The sequence below is a fragment of the Macrotis lagotis genome, chromosome 3 (genome assembly GCF_037893015.1).
Source record: "Macrotis lagotis isolate mMagLag1 chromosome 3, bilby.v1.9.chrom.fasta, whole genome shotgun sequence".
Classification (NCBI taxonomy): domain Eukaryota; kingdom Metazoa; phylum Chordata; class Mammalia; order Peramelemorphia; family Peramelidae; genus Macrotis; species Macrotis lagotis.
This window is the reverse complement of record NC_133660.1, coordinates 299,496,153-299,504,620: the sequence shown is the minus strand read 5'-3', so window position 1 is coordinate 299,504,620 and position 8,468 is coordinate 299,496,153.

Sequence of the window (8,468 nt, the reverse complement as noted above, 5' to 3'; positions counted from 1 at the left end):
GATGGATCTGAGCAATCCTTTCAGAAGGGTTAAAATTAGATATATAGAGAAAAAAGTGAAGGTGTTAAGGCAAGGAGAATGGAAAGAGCAAATGTATGCAGGAAAAAAATGTATGTTGTGCTAATGATATAAAACCACAAGACTTGTCTGAAACAATGGTTCTCTGAAGAAATGTAATTGAGAGGTTTAGTCTATGGAGTGATAAAATCCTGAATTTAATCCTAGGAGTCTTAATATCCTAAGGTTCATAATACAAGAGATCTACAACTGTATGTGAACTCAGAGGCTATTTCCTGTTTTTTACAATTCTTATTATGGTTTTAATTTTGTTTGATGGATTCTTGATGTAATAAAGAATCAGTCATGCAGCACTAATTTTTTTTAAGGATTTATTATCTCCTTTTCCATTTTGCCAACTCTACTTTTATAGGTAGTCTTCATTCTCAATCTTTTAATAGTTCTCCTGCATAAATCACTTCTTTTTCCCAATTTTTCTTCTACCTCTCTTATTTGGTTTTTAAGGTACTTTCTGAGCTCTTGAAGATAATGGTTTTTTTTTTATTTAAGACTGATTCATAATCACTTTTTAGGCTTTTCAAGTAGGTATTTTATCACTGCTTTCCTACATTTTGATTTTTCCCTGTCACCACAGCAGATTTCTGTAGGACTCATTGCTTTTGGTTTGTTTGCTTTGTTTTGTTTTGAAATTTGAAGGCTGAAGTCTAGTTCTGGAGCACAGTAGGTATAGTTCCAAGTTTTATCACGCTGGGGTCTAGGGGATTGGTCACTGACTTTCTTCATTGAGATCTTAAATTTTTGTGTTTTGGCCACTTTGGTGCAGCCCAACCAAGTCTTACCTGTTACAATGATGCTCCATGACTCATAGTCTGCAGTCTGCATTGGGGTTGGGGATGCAGAATTGGCAATGTGGATGCAAAATATGGATCACTCTTTGCAGATGACATTATGTTATACTTAGAACCAGAAAAAATCACCTAAAAACTTCCTTGAAACATTTATCAAGTTCAACAAAATAGTAGGATATAAAAATAAACCTCACATGAATCATCAGCATTTCTACATATGATCAATAAAAACCAAGAGCAAGAGATAGAAAGAGAAATTTCATTTAAAGTAACTGTGGATAACATTGAATACTCGGGAATCTACCTCCCAAGACAAACCCAGAAACTGTTTGAACATAATTATAAAATACTTCTCACCCAAATAAAGTCAGATGTAAATAATTGGAAAATTATCAATAGTTCATGGTTAAGTTGAGCCAATATAATAAAAATGACAATACTATACAAATTAAATTGTTCAGTGTCAAACCAATCAAACTGCCAACTAATTATCATATCAAGCTAGAAAAAATAACAAAATTCATCTGGAGCAACAAAAGGTCAAGGATCACAAGGGAACTGATGAAAAGAATATGTAAAAGAAGATGACCTAGCTCTACCACATCTAAAACTATACTCTAAAGCAGTAGTCATCAAAACTGCCTGGTACTGATTAAGAAACAGAGTATTGGATCAGTGGATTAGGATAGGTTCAAAAGAAACAGTAGTAAATGACTACAGTAACCTACTGTTTGACAAAAAGAAAGACATTAGCTTCTGAGAGAACTTCTATTTGACAAAAATTGTTGGGAAAACAGTATGGCAAAAACTAGACATAGACCCACATCTCACACCATATACCAAAATAAGGCCAAAATGGGTACATAAAGAAAAGAAAAATGAATAGACCAAGAAATACTCCTCTATCAGATGAATGGAAAGAGGAAAAATTTATGACCAAGGAAGAAATACAGTGCATTATAAATTGTAAAATGAAGAATTTTTACTATATTAAATTAAAAACTTTTTGCAGTAATATAATCAATTCTGTTAAAATCAGAAGGAAAGAAGAAAGGTGGGAAACAGCTTTCACAATTAGGAGTTCTGATAAAAGTCTCATTTCTAAAATATTTAGAGAACTGCATCAAATTTATAAATTTATGTCATTCCCCAATTGATAAATGGTCAAAGGATATGAATACACAGCTTTCAAATGAAGAAATTAAAGCTATATATGAAAAAATGCTTCAAATCATTATTGATTAGAGAAATGCAAATTAAAATCACTCTGAGTTATCACCTCAAACCCATCAGGTTGACTAAGATCACAAAAAGGGGAAATGATCAATGTCAAAGAGGTTGTGGGGGGATTGGGACATTAATGCATTGTTGGTGGAGTTGAGAACTAATCCGACCTTTATGGAGAGTAAGATGGAACTATACCCAAAGAGCAATGAAATTGTTCATTCTCTATGACCTAGCAATTCCAATTCTTGGCCTATATCCAGAAGAAATAATAAAAACTGGGGAAAATCCCACAGAGTCCAAAATATTGATAAGTAACTCCTTTTGCAGTGGTAAAGAATTGAAAATTGAAGGGTTCTTCAATTTCTATTCCTGAAATGAGATTATTGAGATATTTTATTTCCTCTTCTGTTAATCTGGACAGTCTGTATTTCTGTAAGTATTCATTCATTTCATTCAGATTACTAATTTATTGGCATACAGTTCACAAAATAGCTCTGAATGATTTCTTTAATTTCTTCCTCAGTGATGGTTAGTTCACTCTTTTCAGTTTTCATACCGGTAATTTGATCATTTTATTTCTTGTTTTAATCACATTAACCAAAAATTTATCTATTTTATTGACTTTTTCATAAAGCCAACTTGTAGTTTTGTTTATGAGATCAATGGTTTTCTTGCTTTCAATTTTATTAATCTTTTCCTTGATTTTCAGAATTTCTAATTCGATAATTAATTGGTGATCTTTAATTTTTTCTTTTAGTTTCATTCACAATTCATTGATCTCCTCTCTCTGTTTTATTCATATAGGCAGTTAGACATATAAAATTTCTCCTTAAAACTACCTTGACTGCATGACAAAAATTTTGGTATTATGTCTAATTATCATCATTTTCTTGGACATAATTATGATTATATCAATGATTTTCTATTAGATTCACTCATTTAAATTTAAGTTATTTAGTTTCAATTCTTTTTTAAAAAGTAATGAATATAAAGAAATATTTTACTTGATTTATGCATTTACTTGAATGTTTATATCAGGGGGAGGATAGTACAGGAGGAAGTGCAGTTCTGTCTCTTCTAGGAGCCAGAGTAAATTAGAAATTCTGCATCTTCTTTTGAGACCACATACTGAAAATGACTAATTTGTCAACATGTGTTAACTCAAATGTCTGTGTGCAATTTTCACTTGACTGCTTGCTGCTGAGCAGAGGGTCATTGGAAGGGAGGGTGGAAGGAAATTATGTAGCTTAAAAATATATTCATATAAATATGGATGAATTTTTTTATCTTTCCTTTGTTTTTCCTAAATGTTTTTAGGAACATGGCTGATGTAGAAATAGACTAAACATGAATGTGTGTGTGAATACACACACACACACACACACACATACACACATATATAATGGGTATCAAATATATAGTTTTCTGAAAAAGTAGGGAGATATCGTGGAAGGGAAAGAATCTGGAAATGAAAATAAAAATAAAATTATGGGGAATAAAAGGAATAAACTGCACATTAACTCCTCCCAAAAAAGCAAAGAAAAACAATCAACTGAGCAATTATGTTGGACATTAAATTATCATAGTTCCATAGTCCCCCAGTATTCCACCAAGATGTGGAAAATGAGTTTAATCATCTATTCTCTGGTACAAAGACTGTTTGTTGCTATTGATATGAGGGAAGTTACCATTCCTTTGAATATGGATGAATGCTGAAAAGCTTTTATTACATGTATCTGGAAAAATAAAATATCAATTAAAAAAGACCATAAAATGAAAAATGGAAAAGATGCAAAGCTAGTGGAAGAATATAATACCTGGAAAAATAAAATTGGTTTTAAAATTAAAAAAATAACTGACTAGGGTTATCTTCACATTATACATGTAGGGAATGAAAGGTCTATGAGATTACATAGGATGTCTAGTTTAGGGGATAGCATTATGAGCTCAGGAGTACTCATGTCCAGTGGTCACAGTAGCATCATCTTGCCTAAGGATTGGGTGATATTGCATCATCAAGTATAATTATGCCTCCACGAGCTAGAGAAAGATAAAAATCCTACCTCTCAAAACCTACTTTTTAAATTGTTTTTATTGACTGGTACAAAGTGAAATTAAGAAATACTTATTAAGTTTTCAGAATAGGCATCTATTAAGATATTGTTTTATGTGATATTGTACATCTAATTGTATATTGTATAATCTTAGGGGAAATTAATGGTAATATTTGTGAAGGTGGGAAATATTCTCATGTATGACAAATTTGATTTTTAGAAAATTCCATTCACTGACAGTGTTATAGTGGAGACATTTTTCTAAATTACTTCAGAGGTCAGTACAGAGCCTCTAGGGTCTGAGTCCCAATAGTCTTGGAAGCAAATGTAAGAACTTTTAGCATAAGTACAATACTCAGATTTCAGATAGAATAGGACATCTCTCTGACTCAGCTTTGCTGTAAAATGAAGTGAACCACATTTTTCTTGTCCTCTCAGTGAAAAAAAAGACATATTTTCTTTTAATAAGGTATACCAGTATATTAATTCTTATTTTGATTCTTTCTGAGGGGTCAAGCAATCATCTAAACATGAAATTAAAATATAGAAAAATATGCTATCTATGTAATGAATTTAGAAAATGAAGTATCCAAGAGAATCTATGTTCTGGTGAGTATATATGTCTAGTAATTTCATACCAGAAACTTTTTTTCTGGTTTTTGTCTTTTTATTTTTGTTTTTGTTTTTGTTTGGTTTGCTAGAAGTTGAAGATTACTTTCATAAGTTCCATGAAAGATGAATCAGAAAAGACCTGTCAAAAAGGAAGGATTAGGTGAGGTTATCTTAAATCCCCATCCTCCTCTTCCTCCTCCTCCTCTTTTTGATCATTCTCTTTTTGTTTACCATTTTTTATGCAGGGAACCCAATTTCTATGACTCTTAGTGGGTATTAGAACCTACTTTCCAAAGACTACTTAGAAAGTTTAAGACAATGTCACTTCCCAGAGGAGGTTTTTAGTACATGTGAGAAGATGAGCAGGTACATACAAAGATCAAAATTAATAGAATTTAGTAATTGTTAAAGGTCTACTGGTAATAACAATCAACCTTACAGAAACTGAAAGAAATGATGAATGCCTGTAGGTGAGGAGCATAGGATTATCTGCAAAAGTTTTAGAGCAAGGTATGTAAGAAAAGCTACACTTAATTTAATAGAGATCAAAAAGAGGTTATCAATTTCTCCCTCTGAAACATTCTATCTGAATAAAAAGATGGAGGGGGGGAGTGGTGGCAATAGTTGAGTTAAACTGTCTATTTGTCAAGAATTATCTGAAGTCATAAATTACAAAAAAAAGTATGAATTTGTATCAGTGGAAGTCTTTTACATGTCTGAAACTCCCTTTATCTATGGAATCCATTTTGAGTCCCCAAATATATCATTTCATAGATAACACAGTAATCAAATTCTTTAATCCTAAATTATAATTATTAAGAATATATTCTGAAAATAGTTAATTTTAGCGTTCTCTCCTGATTTTCAGAATAACATAAAAGTATAAGACCTAAAAACCACATGGTTGTAATCAAATTAAAAATCTGACAACATTGGAGCAGTTGATTGAGATGTATAAATGTTTTAGAAGTCTATAGTAACCTCAGTATGGGCAAGTATGAGGGATACATTAAATGGTGAAATGAGACAGACAGAAAGGGAAGAATCATGACTTTTTCGAATAAAGAGGAGTACTGAGGAAGAAATTACTGAGATGGAAATTAAATTTGAGGTCAAATTTTCTGAACAAAGTAAGTTTATTTAAAGTGTAATAGACTGACTCTGTAGATGAGATGACCTGCAGGTTCCAATGATATTTTTCTTTATCTTCCTTTTAATACTTATTTTCAATAATTGTCTGTTTATCACTTCAAAATGCAAAAAGACTTTAGTTATTAAAAAAATAAAAGAAAAAAGAAAAAACTCATTCCCTGATGTCAAGGAGTTCATTATCAATGTGATGAAGGTGAATTTCATATTAATACAAAAAAAATAAAAAACTAATAGTTGTGAAAAAAGTTGTCTTACAGTTTTGAGAGGAGAGATATACAGAGATATTCAATGGATAGAGAATGTATAAAGAATGCTTCAAAAAGTAGGAAAGACAAATATTTCTACAATAAGAAAAGCAGAAAGAGGTCATTGAGGCAATTGAGTATGGTGACAGCAAAAGTCTGGAACCAAGAATATGCATTGTCTTAACAGTATTAAAGAATGGACACTTGGCAAAAACTGGTACAAGTAGTAGAGACATAATTGGAGGTGGAAACGCAGAATTTTGGTTAGCAAGTTTATTGAGAGGGATGAATGATAAGTTAAAAATTCTCTTAGTCTGCTTCACTTTGACTATAACTTGAAGCATAATGATTACTATGATTAAAAATGAATGTTTTTGAAGTTGAGACATAGTATAAGGAATGAGGATCAGATATAGACATAGAGGCTCCATGTCAGACACAGAACTGCTTTGTTTAATTCCTGTGTGATCTTGGATGAGTCATTTAACTGCTTGGTGCTTCAGTATCCTCTTAAATAAAATGAGGGACTAAACTAGATTGACCCATCAATTTTCAACCTCTAGTTATGGTAATAAATCATAAACTTATAAATGTGTATTAAATACTACTAGGTCTACAAATTCTTTAAAGACACCAGAAATGTGGAAGAAATAGTTAAAAAAAAAATAGAAAGATGTATGGATATGAAGGAAGATTTGGGGGGAGGTCTAGCTTAGGTGTGCGCACTTTTTATTTTTTTGAGTTTATTTTTCTTCAATATCCTGAATTCACACACATTCATATCTACATCTACATACTTCATACATATTATATACTCACACATGGATGTATCATGTCTATACAATACATGTATGTAATAAATCCTCTCTTACTCTCTTTGAGTGGCCAACAGTAAGTCCCAGGTCAAGTCTCATTTGTTCAGTGTTTGATCTATGATCGACTTGGAGTGACTAAACATGGCAATTGTTTTTTGGGGTTTTTTTTGTCAGAAACTGATATTTCCTTGTCCAGATTGATTTTTTTTTTTTGACTAGGTGAAAGAGACTTTGCTTTATTTCCTTCTCACCTAGCTTCGATCACTGAATAGGTGTTGCCTCAGTCAAACTGAGACCTGCAAAAGGCTAAATTAAGAAGGTCAAGAACTCCCACTGCATTCAGGATGATCTCCTATCATCCTGATCTATATCTGGTCACTGGAACCAGATGGTTCGAAAAGATAAAGTGAGACTGGTGACTTGACGCAGCCTTCCCTCACATAAGTCCAATTTACTTGAATGTCATGGCATCACCTGCCTGATGTCATGATTCTCTTTAAGCAAACAGGACAAACAACAATAATTTTTTAATACCTTGATGAGGAGTGTCTGAATTAAATTGCCTTTGACAACTCATTTACTCACCTTGGGCTTCAGGTAATAAGATTGAGAAAAAAATGACTGAAGTTCAAGACTAGCTAGGTGGGACTGGGGAAAGAATCCTGACTAGGAATTGGGAAAGTCTGCCTTACACACTAGCAAGCAATCCACTTAATCCTATTTGCTTTCCTTTCTAATCTGTAAAATGATCTGGAGAAGGAAACAGAAATATTCTCCAGTATTCTTTGCAAAGAAAACTTCAGGTAGGGTCTGGAATATTTGGACATGACTGCAAAGGAACTGAAAGCTTCAGGTAACTCTCTAATAGCATTTTTAAAGAACTCTTATACTGCAAAGAATTTTTCTTTCCCCATCAATGTATTGAGTGATCATAGGGCAGCTAGGTGACTCGTTGGATAGAGCACTGGCCATGGAGTCAGGAGGATCAGAGTTCGCATTTGACCTCAGACCTTGCCACTTATCTGTGCAAACCTGAGCAAGTCATTGAACCCTGATTGCCTCACGTCCAATGCCATCTCCTGTTTTCCTGATTCGTATCTGGTCACTGGATCTAGATGGCTCGGAGGAGAAAGTGGGGCTGGTGACTCAGCACCACCCGCCTCACTCAAATCCAATTCATGTGCCTTTTGTGCAATCTCTGCTTTGATGTCTTGGTCTTCTTGGAGAATGAAGGACAAAAAACATCATTAAGTGATAATAAATGACAATAATGTTAAAAACACTTAATATGAAACAAGAAAAGGTAGGTTGTGCTAGGATTTCCATTTTTTGTCCTTTATAGGTCATGAGAGAATCAAAGAATTGAAAAATAAAAATTTGACAGTTTATTAAAATTATGAAATACCAATTATTGGTCACAGTAGTGCATCAGAAACCAGAAAATTAAGGAAAAATATCCTCAGAAGATATACTTTGGAGCAGGGTATATAAAGAATA